The sequence below is a fragment of the Ambystoma mexicanum genome, chromosome 10 (genome assembly GCF_040938575.1).
Source record: "Ambystoma mexicanum isolate Mex_15411 chromosome 10, UKY_AmexF1_1, whole genome shotgun sequence".
In the NCBI taxonomy this organism is placed as follows: Eukaryota; Metazoa; Chordata; class Amphibia; order Caudata; family Ambystomatidae; genus Ambystoma; species Ambystoma mexicanum.
Window position 1 is genome coordinate 1,630,590,964 of NC_090932.1, and position 14,585 is coordinate 1,630,605,548.

General features: G+C 46.9%; 1 protein-coding gene across 11 annotated transcripts in view; it reads left to right on the plus strand.

Moving 5' to 3' along the window:
• The window catches only part of ARVCF (ARVCF delta catenin family member), a 2,420,581-nt gene that overhangs the window by 712,561 nt on the left and 1,693,435 nt on the right, over positions 1-14,585 (plus strand). For all 11 annotated transcript variants that reach the window (XM_069620022.1, XM_069620031.1, XM_069620027.1 and 8 more), the window contains exon 3: positions 6,634-6,681. The gene's annotated coding sequence lies outside the window, so the exon portion shown is untranslated. The remainder of the gene's footprint in view (positions 1-6,633; positions 6,682-14,585) is intronic.

Here is a 14,585-nt window from a genome sequence, read left to right on the forward strand (position 1 = left end):
GCCATTGTTTCCCCTTATATTTGAGGCTAATGCATGCTCGTACCATATCAAGAACGCTTTTGTCAAAAGACCCTCCCTCGGGCCAAATCTGGGGCAGACCCTCCCCTTTCAATTCTGTTACCCATTGATCGTGATATTTATTTATTCGTTCAGCATATCCCGGTAAGCTCTTACAAATATGTGACAAGGGAGTTTCTGCCCCCATGTTCTAAATCACTAGCAACAACCGTGTCCACCTCCTTTACTTTTAGTTAGGTGTAGATATATGTATCTATATCTTTGTGGCACAGACAAGAGCGGACGTCTCAACAATATCACCCAAAGTTATTCACTGCGCAGATCCTTTCTTACTCACCACAACTCATCCCCTTCCCATTCCCACACACTCTCACGTGATTTCTCTTACAACCAATCAATTACTAGTTATGGCCAACACTCTCTAGCACCCCCTCTTGGTCAACCGTTCTTCTCCAATACTCACACGGTGCGCGCACCCCTCACAATGCTTTCCCACTCACACCTCGTCTTTTTTCCTCCCTTTCCTCCCTGGCCAGCTGTCCCTGTTTTTCTGCTAAGGTTACTGTGTTCACCTCTGTACGTGCCACTACTTAATCCCCACTCCTCCAAATGTGCTCCCTATTTTATAGTTCTTCTACAAGTATATTTACCTTATACCCTTTTCGCTTTCACCCCTTGCCCCGTGGAATGGAAAAAAGAAATAGAAAGAGTAGCAATTACTAAAAATATTCCCGGTGTCTCCCTTTGCCAGACACCAATAACTTATTTCTTACTTCTTCATATATTCCCAGTACTAGTTTAGATAGCACTATGCGGCGCCGCCTTCCACCCCCTTTCGGAGCTAGGTTTCCGTCACTTCTACCTCTTCACTTATTTCTTACTCCTAATGGCCATATGCAAAGAAAAGATAAAGAAAGTTTTAAGACCTGTCTTTAGTAGACACCCGTTATTCTCTCCTCTATCTGCCCACGTTCTCCTGTTCACAAGTTCCCCTCCTCTCCCTTTATGATCGCTCGCACTCGGTACTCACGCGCCCGTCTTGAACCGATAGTCTCCGAAACTGGGTCCGTCCAGGCGGTGTTGCCTTTCTGCTCAACAGTCAGCCCCGGCTCCGGCGAGCGGTACTCAAAGGGGATTTTGCAACCGGGATCCCGTACCCCTTCTAGTTTGAGTGCGCACTTCTAAGCGTACCGGTCGCCGTTGGCGGGTAGCTTCCCGGAGCCGGCCCACCGTGCGTTTCCCTTTCTGACCGGAGATTCTCGTGCCAAAAGGGGGTCGTTAAAAGGAGTTCAGGAAAAATAAATTAGGAAATATCACGCTATCGGGGTCACCACTGAGTGGAAGCGCCCCCAAGTTAGCACGATCCTCCCCGCAATGGGAGACAATAATGGACACTCCCGCAATGGGAATAAAGCCAAGACAGAGTGCGGGTGAGCGTAAGTGGGAGTTTATCAAAAGAATATGGCATGCAAAGAACTCTGCAACCTCCGAGAGCGCTCTGCCTGACAATCGCAAAGGCAGGCGTATTTCTAATACAAAAAACGTCATCAGAACCTACACACCATAGGGGGCACAAGTTAATTGGGATTGGGTGGCGTCGACTAACTATAGGTGTTGCTGCAGCGTGGTTGGTCCGGGTGAGAGGACGTCACTGGTCAGCCTCGTGGGTTGGGTTGGGCCTGGCAGGCCGGCTTGAGGTCATCCGGGCGGTGTTGGTACGCTGGGGCAGCCTGTGACCAAGATGAATGCCTTCCCTGACTTAGGTGCCCTAGATCATGCACATTGCAGTTACTTAAAACCCCATATCTAACTTCTACAGTAAATCTTTCAATCAATACAACACAGGAGGAATGCACCTTGTGAGGGGTCTGGTGGTCGTCGGTTGGATTTACCGGTGTTCTGACGTCTGGTATTCCAGGTCGAGGGGCTGGGCTCTGGGGGCTTGTGGCGGGTGGTACATGTTTTCTACTATAAAGGGGGGTTCTGTGTCTTGTCTCATTGTCGGGGGTAGCCTTTGTGCGGGGTCAGGCTTCTTGGGGTGGTCTGGGGGATTGTGGGATTTACGAGAGGGGGCTGGTAGATCAGTGGATTCAAACGTAAGTTTATTACTGTGCTGTAAATAACGCAGGTGGCGGCCGGTGGCCTTGGATGCTGCGTTGGGGCCTCTGACTCTCTGAAGCGGTTCCAGCTTGGTCGGGGGAGGTGGGGGAGCATGGCACAGGCCTTAGCTTTTTTCTACTTGGCAGGCTTCGTAGGATAGGAGGGAGAATGGCCTTGCATATATTCACAAAAGGTATTTTCCTCGTGTGTTGTCTAATTTTTGAATACAAAACTTTTATATCATTGGTCTTCTTTAAACTACTATACCATACACATATTCTACGAGTTCATTAAACATTCTGTTAATATATTCAGTCCAAGTACCTTTTCGTTACCTAACATTACATTTGCTACAGAGTTTGATTATTTTATGTACATTAGACGTTACATGAGGTAGTTCTAGATTATGGCCTACAGAGATTGATACTCGTCGCTTTGGGTGATTAAGAAAACATATACGAGTTCAGGTTTCTACATAAAATTGAAAGAACATTTATACAGATAAAGGCTATACGTTTGGTCGACATCTTTCTCTGTGGTTATAGCAGCACTAGTCCAGACCTGGGGTGATATCATATAACGTTACATCTTTATGGTTTGTTCACAGTTTACAGGATCTGTTTAAACAGAGGTAGTTCGTTAATACCAATACTTGAATTATTTTCTACTTTCTTCAGATAGTGATGCTTCAGCTTTTTCCCCGTCACCCCGGCCTCGCGGACCAGGTCATGCGGGGTGCAATATTACATTGTGAACGATAAAATGTTACAGTGTTGGCATCTCGGGTTTAGCTCATACCCGACTTTCTCATGGGAACGCGCTCGCAGCGGATCTACCAGGGCTACTGCGGCAGGGATACTTGGAAAGCCCTCCAAAGGTGGGGGCCGCGCCGCAGCGCGCTGAACTCACGCCATCTTTGCTGGGCAAGAAGGCTTCTAGGCCTATCTAAACGTTAGTGTGTATGTATGATGGATACGTGGGGGCAATGTCATCGGCGGGCAAGCCCTCCTCCACCTGGGCCCGGGTGGCATGAGGGAACGCCCGGCGAGCCATGGTCCTCACCGGGGGAGAATAATGTAGGAGAGGGGGGCCCTAAGGCCTGTCCTCCCCTACACTAGTACACAGGCTATGGAGGACATTTTCTCATACCGGTGGGGTATTACGTTTCTACTACGCACGTACCCTCGAAGCTTTCGCCATAAAGGCACTACCCAGCATACTATCCAAGAAGGAGGTTATGTCAAGGTTAAGCAGGTCACAAAAGCAGAGATCATATGTTCAAATATGGCAGTCATAAACATACTTGCCATCATGGCCCATTCCAATCTGTAGGTGCTTACCAAGGCTTGATTTTTTCTTTGTATTCTGGGACTTGTAGTCTGTGTTTTATAATGGGAAAAGTTGAACTACAAGTACCAGAAGGCTAAGAAGGATAAAAAAAAAAACAGGACTGGATAAGCACCTGCAGATTGGAATGGCTCAAGTTGGCAACTTTGATGAAGGTCAAATGAAATATGGGCACCATAAAATGAATCCCCATCGCGTTCTCCCATACAAATGGCCCTGGTGGCTAAGAGGGGTCTCCAGTCTGGAATCTGCGTGGGGGACGCTGCTTCTTGGGCCCTATACGTGAAGCTTAATTCTGGTCTTTAACAACTGCACTGATAGAAATGGGAGAGTGAGGTTAGGATTGGACTGAGGGAGTAAAATGGCTTCTGTCTTAGAGGAGTGCAGCATGCGGTTCAGTAGGACCCCCCCAGTGGGGTGGGGGGCGTTAGGAACCTGAGTATGCGTCAGGAGGTAGCAGGGCGAGCCTGGGGTGAAGGAGGGGGGAACTGGGAGAGTGAGGTTAGCACTGGACTGAGGGAGTAAGATGGCTTCTGTCTTAGAGGAGTGCGGCATAAGGTCCAGTAGGAACCCCCAGTGGGGTGGGGGGCGTTAGACACCTGAGTATGCGTCAGGAGTTAGCAGGGCGAGCCTGGAGTGAAGGAGGGGGAAATGGGAGAGTGAGGTTAGCACTGGACTGAGGGGGTAAGATGGCTTCTGTCTTAGAGGAGTGCGGCATAAGGTCCAGTAGAACCCCCCAGTGGGGTGGGGGGCGTTAGACACCTGAGTATGCGTCAGGAGTTAGCAGGGCGAGCCTGGAGTGAAGGAGAGGGGAAATGGGAGAGTGAGGTTAGCACTGGGCTGAGGGGGTAAGATGGCTTCTGTCTTAGAGGAGTGCGGCATAAGGTCCAGTAGGACCCCCCAGTGGGGTGGGGGCGTTAGGAACCTGAGTATGCGTCAGGAGTTAGCAGGGCGAGCCTGGAGTGAAGGAGAGGGGAAATGGGAGAGTGAGGTTAGCACTGGGCTGAGGGGGTAAGATGGCTTCTGTCTTAGAGGAGTGCGGCATAAGGTCCAGTAGGACCCCCCAGTGGGGTGGGGGCGTTAGGAACCTGAGTATGCGTCAGGAGTTAGCAGGGCGAGCCTGGAGTGAAGGAGGGGGAAATGGGAGAGTGAGGTTAGCACTGGACTGAGGGGGTAAGATGGCTTCTGTCTTAGAGGAGTGCGGCATAAGGTCCAGTAGAACCCCCCAGTGGGGTGGGGGGCGTTAGACACCTGAGTATGCGTCAGGAGGTAGCAGGGCGAGCCTGGAGTGAAGGAGGGTGGAAATGGGAGAGTGAGGTTAGCATTGGACTGAGGAAGTAAGATGGCTTCTGTCTTAGAGGAGTGCAACATGAGGTTCAGTAGGACCCCCCAGTGGGGTGGGGGGCGTTAGGAACCTGAGTATGCGTCAGGAGGTAGCAGGGCGAGCCTGGAGTGAAGGAGGGGGGAAATGGGAGAGTGAGGTTAGCATTGGACTGAGGAAGTAAGATGGCTTCTGTCTTAGAGGAGTGCGGCATAAGGTCCAGTAGGAACCCCCAGTGGGGTGGGGGCGTTAGACACCTGAGTATGCGTCACGGGGACGCAGGGGCGCAGAGGTGTTCTCAGGTGACAAGATGTGGTTTATTTTTAAAATAGAAACGGTGCAAATCTTGACACATTCTTTCGAATCCTTCCTCTGCACTTAGTTGTAAAAAACGCACTTGTTACAAAATGTACATATGCTTACTAAAAATATAGAAAGGACGTGTGTCTGCTATTTCTGATCTGCTACATCAGAACCCGGATTTTATTGTCTGGACCCCAGTCTTCTTGTTTATTTTAATACAGCTCTTTTTGAAACACTCCCCCACTACTAAGCGCTATAATTATTGCCCGATTTAATAACACGTGAGTTATTGATCTCAGAAAGATGATGGGTGAAGCCGACCTGCCTGGAATGGGACTTGCAAACTGAGGCGAGAGCTTAACTCGCTGGGCTATCTTCTCAGCCGTGTAGTGTTCTATGTACAGCACCTCCAGCGCGCCAACTGCGGTAACAGAACTCTGCAATGCACCCCTGGGCTTCTTGGCGCTAGGCCTGTGCTATACCAAACACTCAAAGCATGAACAAATGAAATACATTCTATTGCCAACCAGTAACCTAGTCATTCATCCGAGAAATTAAAATCATATGTTGATGAGTGTTTAACGAAACAATGAAGAGACGGCCCACCGCATCAACGTTTTATTGTATAGCGCTGCGAACAGGCCCGCAGGCACAGTAGCGCTAACCATACGTTTATGGTACACCTTTCAACGGGCCGGAAAGATGTTTAAGTCCAGGGGCCAGCCTACACATATTGCACCAGTAGAGGGCATTTTGCACCAGTGCAGAGCGATTTTGCACCAGCTGTGGGCAATTTTGCGCCAGTGCTTTTGCCGCAGTGTTTTCTCTCGCTGAGCTGGCACTTGCCCTGACTGACCCACGCAAAGATGAGCTTTGGCACAGTTTGATCAGTGCAAATGTCAGTGGCGAATATGTCGATGACGGCGCAATGCATGTGTCTGGCCTCAGGCCCTTACCCAAGTTTTCCTTTGTGCGTTTTGTTCTTCCTTTAAGGGAATTGGCCCGAATGTGATGTAGTAAGAGCCTCTTGGATGACGCAATACTGGATTGATGTAATATCCTGCATAGATAGCTGTGTCCAGCGGTTTGTTGACTCTGTAATTGTATGTAGCTGCCAACTGATCCATGCCATCACAGACACAACTATATAGTCTTGACTTTTCATCCGACATTTCTTTGCATCTTGGGATATGTAGGCTCATATTTAGAATCTGTGGTGAAATACATGTCCCAGCATGCAACTTGCTGTTGGATTAAAAAGTCAGGTCCGAATGGAGGTGATTGTGCTGCCATGGTGCCAGCTAGCAACAGGCGTAGACAGGGTAGGGCCTGAGTGGGAAAGGCCCATCCTAAATCTGTTAATGCCCACTCAGCAGCGCTGTGCGGGCATTTACAGATGTTAATGTCGCTGCTGTGGGCCCAACTAAATTAGCTTCAGGCCCCACTTGTTAGACAATCCTGGCTACGCCTCAAGGCGCTTTTGAATTGTACGTACAGTTTGGGCTGTGCACGTTTTTAACTTGTACACTTTTGTCCCTTTCTAGAGCTTTGTCACCGTTGGACCACGCTGCCAAAGTGAGCAACCCGACAAGGTAAGAGCCCTGTGCAATAAATCACACAGTCTGGCTTTGCTGTTCCTAAAGGCATCTTGAAAAGGCATTTTTAATAGTGCATTGGCGACACAATCCATTGGTTGGAGCTCGTAAAGAAATAAGACATTTATTGCTGCGCTTCAGCAGTGCTGTAATTTTGTTCCCGGGGCGGAATTGCACACATGGGGCAGCTGCTCTGCTAGGGTACAGCTTTTAATGAAATTGTGTTTTTCTATTTTTTTTGTGTGCTGCCTTTTTTCAGGCAAGCGGGTGGGGGCGAGAAAAAGATGAAGAGTGGGGGAGAAATGGGAAAAAGAGAGAACGAAAGAAAAAGGAGAGGGTGCGAGAGGACGGCAGAGTGATCCGGAAGGTTCAGTGTGATAATGTCGCTGTGAAAAAGTCGCCAGGTAGGAAATTTAATTTTCCTGAGCCCTAAAATGCCTTCCACAAATATTCTAGGAGGGGTATAATTATATATTATTACCTCCAGTCCTAGAATATTTGGGGAACGTGTTTGATTGTCCAGGGTTGCATTTTTAGGGAAATGTCGCCACCTGGCGGCCATTTGTACAGCAACATTATCCCTGGATACCATCAGGAAGATATGGGCCAGGGTGGAAAAGGGTCGGGGGAAAATGTAGATGAGTGAGTGGGATCATTCCTATAGCACACACTGGGCAGTCAGTCGCCCCTTGGCGCTGGTCATCTCTGCAGGGGGTAATAGCGTGAGGTCAGAAAGGTTTATAGGAGTCATGTGAACCGGAGATTGTTAGGTTCCAGCCTAACAATGGCGGCGGGTATTTCTCCTCTGTGAAAGAGATAGTGAGCTAATGAATCTGGGTGAGACTCTCGAAACCGGGACTTATTGGCCGGCAGAGGGACTCCCAGGACCCCCCCTTGTTTTGCAAAATTAAAGTAACTTTGGGTCGCACCCTAAGTTACTAGGGTAATCCAGACGTGGATCACTTGCTCACTGCTCTTAGAGAGGCACAGCTCCACCCTACTGATGAAGCCCAATGAGGCCAAAACACGTGTTTGCGGTTGCTGTCGGTACTCTCGCTCAGAGGAGAATTGCCTGGCGTTTCAGTGCTGGACTGCCCCAGGGCAGGATAGAGACTGATATGTTTGGGATATTTCTCCTCTGTGAAAGATATTAAGCTAAAGCATCTAGGTAAGACTCTCGAAATCGGGACTTATTGGCTGGCAGAAGGACTCCCAGGACCCCCCTTGTTTTGCGGGATCCAGTGGCAGGGGCCTCATGCTGTGAGTTGACAACCAAGCCAGTGTAACATCAAGCTGTGCAGGTGGAAGGCATGCCGCCATCAAAGGATACAAGGACTAGGGAGTCAACCTGTTCATCCTTCTGCTGAGGTACTCAGGGGCACTGCCCCACTGGCATTTGTGGAAAAGCGGTCTCCACTGTGCCCAAGACTTGAGTTCGCCTGTGAATTAGTGGTCGAATTGTACAAAAAGAAGTAGTGGAACTATGTTCCCTGCTGGCCTGCACCCACTCCTCACAAACCCCATCACCACGTCCCCTCCCACACACAATACACACCCCAAACACTTTCACCTGCTTGTTAAGGGAACATTCAGTGCAGTGCAGTGAAAGGGCAAGTTTCAACTTCTTCCTACACTTTTATTTTAAAACGAAACCATTCCGGAATGGTTCCTTTTTCAAATAAAAGTATAGGAACTGTAAAAGATAATTAAAAAAAGTAGAGGAGCACCGCTCCCGACCGCTCCCGCTCACTTTGACCACTGCTGTGAATGCCCAACACCACCATGATGGTGGTGTTTTTTCTAAAGCAGGTTTGTCCAACTCCAGGCCTCGAGGACTGGAGCCATGCCGGATTTTCAGGATACCACTCATTAATAGATGAATTAAATCTGCATATAATGATTATAAATGTATGCAAATTTTTCCTCATGTATAATAATGAGGGATATCCTGAAAACCCGTCAGGATCCCGGCCATTGAGGCCTGGAGTTAGACAACCCCGGTCTAAAGCCTTCCTACACAGGTGGCGGGCAATCGCGCATATTGGGTGTTGCAGTAGTCGGGACGGGAATTCACCAGTGCACCAACAACCTCAAGTAGGTTTTTCCTGGGGCAGATGGTGAAAGGTATGTCTGAGCTTTTTTAGTCAGAAAAACACAGACCCTTTTCACTTTATTAATCTGTCGAAGAAGGCATATAGCGCAGTCCATCCTCACTCGGAGGAACCAGTGGGAGTGGGAGTGGATACAGAGACAAGAGATGAAGGGAGTACTGGAGAGAGACAGAGTAACGGTATAGTGCATTGATAAAAACAGAGAAAGTGAACAGAGAGCGAGAGAGAGCACGCGAGGTTTAGAGAGTGAGTGTGAGAGAGAGGGTATCCAGTATATAAAGTCTCCATGTATATGGTCACCATACATAATGTTGCCGGCAAAAGGTTGTGGCGACATTACATATGGTGACCATAAATGGGGACAAGAGGAGTGGGGTTGCGGTGGTGTCCCCCGCATGTTACATGTAATAATGTCCCTGAAAAAAACGACAATTTTGGGTGACTTTTTTGCCAGGCGACATGTTTGCGGGTCATTATTACATGGAACCGGGAGAGAGCGAGAAAGCGTATATAATGGTAAGAAACGTGCAGAGGTGGTAGGGTGAGATAAGCAAGAAAAAGTAAGCATGGTGGTGGAACAGGGTCTGCACAGGTTGAGTTGGAAAAAGGCTAAGGGAGTGAGGAAAACTTTAAGGGAGAGCAATTGTTAAGGATGTAAAATAAAGGATAGCTTTCAAGAAGAATTTAAGAAAGGGAAAGGAATAAGATATCAAGCAAAGGCATGAGACTAAAATGATTGGGGGAGAATGAGGTGGAGTGGCCCTGGACGGGGTAGGCGGCAGAGACCAAGAAATGCAATGTGAATGTTGGCACAGCCAAATGTGGTCTGTTTCTAATATCTCAACCTGAGGGTATCCTCCCAGTTATCTGTGGCATGAGGCTAAAGACATGTAGAAATATGAATAGATGTGATGTAATCCGGCTCGATGAATGCCGCGCTACATCCATAGAGATGAGGCCTGCAGTTAGGTTTCAGGGTTTCTGGCTTGCGGCTTGGACGGTGACAACTCACGGAGCCAAAAACCTACTCATGGTTCATTGTAGCACGGTGTGATTGGAAGGCGATTTCACCCACAGTGGATAATACGTGAACTTTGTGGTAGGAATTATAACAAATATTCCCGGATTCAACTGTGAAGATGATTGAAGAGAGGTTATAATTTCCCTTCTGTTGATGATTAAAAAAAGTATGCCACAAACCAAAGGTTGTTTCATATCCAGTATGTAGTACTCGTGGGAATATTGGAATTTGTGGATCAATTTTCGAGCACAGACTTTGTGAAACTAAATGTTGGAATTAATTTCATACTGTTCGAGACAACTGTGCCCTGAAGAAGATCACTAAGGTTTAACATTTTTGTGGGTTGAAACATGCATGTCGATGCTTTCGAATATACTGTATTTGATGTATGATACTGTTTTTGGAACTCACCTCTGTGGTCAATACTTTTCTGGGCACTTAGGAGATCTCTGCACCACACTTCACCCTTATTGCACTCCCTTCTTTATTTCGTTCCCCTGAATATTTATAAGTGAAAAATGTGGAGTGTCATGTGTGCTATTTACAATAAGCAAACACATTTTGTTTGAATACACCAGGATCTGTTGATTGACAGCTGTAACCCTGGCCTGTACATCTCTTTATATATTATTTTAAATAAGCAAATTTGGGACAGAAAAACAGGTTCAACAGAGAATATAGACTTGGGTAGAGGCTCAACTTAGATGGAGAGGAACTAAGCCAGGTCTGCACAGGAGCGGGAGTCACTCATAGGCCATGATCTCACTTTTACTAAAGCCCTATGTTAATGGTCTAGGAGTATTCAATTTTTCATGGATTCTTAACATTATTATTAAAGATTGAGGGTGTTTGCAAGGCAATGTTTAATGTATTGTCACATCGATTTTCAATGTTCTTCCAAAATCCAAGAATGTTTCGGCTTTTGTAATGGTTGCTGCATCAGGCCTTCATCAGAAATGTTCCTGTTCTCTTATTTAAGGGAAGAATGTTTTAGCGTCTGTTACACCTCCTGCAGCCACTGCTCCATGTTAACTTGTTGATCATTTTGACAGGTGTCTGTGGCATGGGATCTGTGTGGGATCTGTGTGGTTTGCATGAGTATTTTATTTGATCCTTTGCACATGTTTCTTTTTGTCCTCTTACCGTGTATCTACGTGTTATATATGCGTTATCATTCTCCAGGGGTTCTTCTCAGATTTGTATCCGATTCTCAGCCAAAGGCTGCCTTTCCCTTAACTGCTGAGCTTTAATCAAGTCTATGCAAAACGGACGAGCATACTCGTCCTTCGCCCTTAAGGGGTTCTGAGCTGGCTCTCTAGGAGTGATATCGCTGAGTAGTATTTCATGTCGGCTCTCGGATTCACCTCTTCCACCTGGAGGTCCGCGGACTAAGCAGAGGGTGGCGTGTACTATCAAGCGCAGTGAATCATGCATTGCTGAGGGAGAAGGAGGAACGAGTCCTGGACTTAAGGTGAAAGAGCTGAGATGTGACGCCTCAGGAGTTAGGGATGCCCTTCTTGGGGGCCTCACTCCCTGGACCGGTGTGGGGGAGGAGGGGACACCAGGCTGTTAGACTTGATATTCTTCCAGTTCCGCTTCATTTGGCCTCAGATCAAGTTAGAGGCCGCGGGCAATCGGTTTTCTTTTTTAAACATCCTTGCTGCTGACTGCTCCAATGGAGAACGTTTGCTGCTGCCCGCTCACAGGAATGCTGGGCAGTATTACAGAACGTTTGCACTGGTTCAAGTGCAATTGGCACTAGGGCAAATATTGCAGAAACTGATTATTGTAAAGGATTTTGATACCAGGGCACTAATTGCTATAGTCCTAATCATTTGCATTGGTGCAAAAGTGCATTGAAAGTATTTGGTTTTGGTGCAAAGTGCATTGAAAGTATTTGTTTTTGCACCAGGAGAATGTTTGCCCCTGTCCTAATTGCACTTGCACCCAGTGCAAAGCTTCTGTAGCACCATCGGCTTATTTTGCGCACAGTGATTTTCACCAATTTTCTGCTGTTTGAGACCTGCTTTGCAAGATTTGGGCTTAGTAGGGGTGATAGTACAGAAACACCAGTGAAAATAGCACTAGTGCAAGAACTGCTATAGTGCGAAAAACACATTATTGCACTGGGGTGAAGGACCGGGACCCGGACTAAGACGAGCCTTGCTCTGGTCCAAACATACATTCAAGCATGCTTTTAGCACTAGGGCAATGTATTTGTCATGGAGTTTTGAATAGCGGTATTTGCCACGCGTGGCTTTTTGGTGCTAGCTGAGGACCAATACATGTGAATGCCGGTTACTGATTTAGACAAGTTGGGTGGGTAAAGTTTATAACCCCTGGCAAAATATTTGTCTTTCCCATAATTTTCAATTTCTCAGAGTAGTTTAGATAAGGTTATGTGAATACTTCAGACAAAAGCCCCAACAGGGGCCCCACTTACCTTGCCAGAAAACCTGGATTTCAGATTCACAAACTATACTGGCAAGAGATTGCAATGAGCAAAGTGTGCATCACATCCTGCAGCCACGCAGCCTTCCCCTCATTGCATCTGTAAGTGTTAGACACGTGGCAGACATTTACATATGCGTTGGCTCCCAGGGCACTCTTGGGTAGGGGGCTGAGTTCCTGTGCAGCAAGACTTAAGGGGAGTGCTGCAAGATGGCACTTTTTTTTATTATAAAGCTAGTGTTGTTATGTTATCAAATTTCTGAAGCGCACGTTCGCCGAAGGCATCTTGACTAGTGAACAGACTCCAAAGACACTCGTCCCCTGTGCAGGTCATTATCTGTGAATAAGAGGCATTGGTGGGGACTCTAGCAAGTGTGTGGGCCGTGAAGTCAACTCCGCTAAAGTAGAGGACCATCCCTGCCACTAGGTCCAGGTGCTGGCAGCCCAGCTCCATAAGAACGAGGCATAACGTCGTATAAGGTGGCAGATGTGAGCAGCTCAGCTTTAGTCTGAAAAGTAAGGATTCCAATCCAGAGGTGTCTGATTTATACTAGAACATGGGGCAGGATTACAACCGGCGTTCAGTTTCTCTGACAAGAAACACTTCCTTCCTTCAGGGAACGTTCTAAAAGATTACAGATTCTCTACAGTAAAGTGTTGTCTGTCATTTGGCCTCACAGGACTTTCATCTCAAAGATATGGTGTTTCCTGTTGCGGCTTTGGGAGATTCTGAGCTAAATGATTCCAAATAAAGTATAACTATACATTTGTGGCCACCTGGCGCTGGAAGGCAATTTAGGGTGGGAGGGGTGAATAAAAAAGAGTATTTTAAGACGTACTATAACGTATAGCTGTAGCATCTTAAAACATTTCACTCAAGTGATGCTAGTCACTGCATCTCCACGAATTACACTGAATTAATTTGAACGGGACTTCCCAAACTTTTCAAAGGAAATACAAATTCAAGTTTAAGCCAATCTTGCAGTGCAACCTTTTTCAAATGAGGTCACTGCAGCCATATGCTGTAACCTTTCCCAAATGAAAGCATAGAGCAAACAAAGTCCATTCTTTTCACAATCCCCACCACTGTTCCACGGTAGAGATTTGACATGAGAGTGATTTCCACTCTCAGCACTAGAGACAGGTGTACATCTCTGAACTGCGACACCAAAACGAGCTCATGAAATCTGCACATTGAGTTGAATTACAACATTATAATAAAGTGACTTCCCAGAAGTGCCAGCAACACCCCGAAAGCACCATAAAAACAAAAGAAACCCAGCAGGAAATCCGCTAAGTCTTCATCCAACCTGACCGGTAGCACCTCGTGAGGACGTCTCCTGCTCAGAATGGTCTTTGAGCGTCAGTGATATATATGGCTTCTAAGGCCATGCCTACAGTTTGGAGTATGTAATTCCCATATGACAGGCTCCACATAACCCACCTATCACAAGCAAGATCTGCCAAGTGGGCTTGCCATCTCTCGAAGCCTTTCCAGGTAGGAGGCCTCTGTATTTAGATCGGCAGGTATATCTTCACATCCTCAAAGGGCAAAAGGGCATGTGCCTAATTGGGTCATGGGTGTTCTTGAGTGAGGTTCCAGAGCTCTGGACGTTGCTCCTACCTGACCATGCGCACGGGGCTTGTTTGACAGTGTTCCGGTCCGTTGCAAGACATGCATCTTTCATTTTTCTCTTTATTTGCTTTTATTCCTCTTTACATATTTTCAGTAAGATAGCTCAGCGCGCTGAGCACTTGCTTCTGAGATCTGTGTGTGATCTTCAGGTCTCAGGTTTGAATCCAACTCAGCCTATCATACTTCGAGGTTGATAAATGAGTACTAACTTTGTATGAGTACCAATAATTGTGTATAAAAATGTCCTATATACAGCGCTTTATAAATTAAAAATATATATAATTATAATTTCTGTGCACCGTGTGAATGCCTGCTCAGTGTGTGCATGGGAGCAAGGGGGTGTGGGGGCGTTGCAATAAGAGTACAGAATGATGTAATGAAGAACCCTAAAATATTGCACCTTGATGCCTTTTGCACGCATATTTTTCCAGAAAAGAATCAGGGTGCTGTGGAAGGCTTAAATGTGGATTAACTGAGCCAAAAACAGACATGCTGTTGTTTCCACTTTTTTGTGTAAATTCAGAGCCTCTTGAATTCAAATATATACTGCATGAGTGCAAATGTCCTTTCTGTTTTGCTCAGCGGATCACACGATGTATCTGGCATTTTGGCCATTGGCCCAGCTTCTGGCACTTGTCTGCCATTGGCCCATCTTCTGGCACTTGTCTGCCATTGGCCTGGC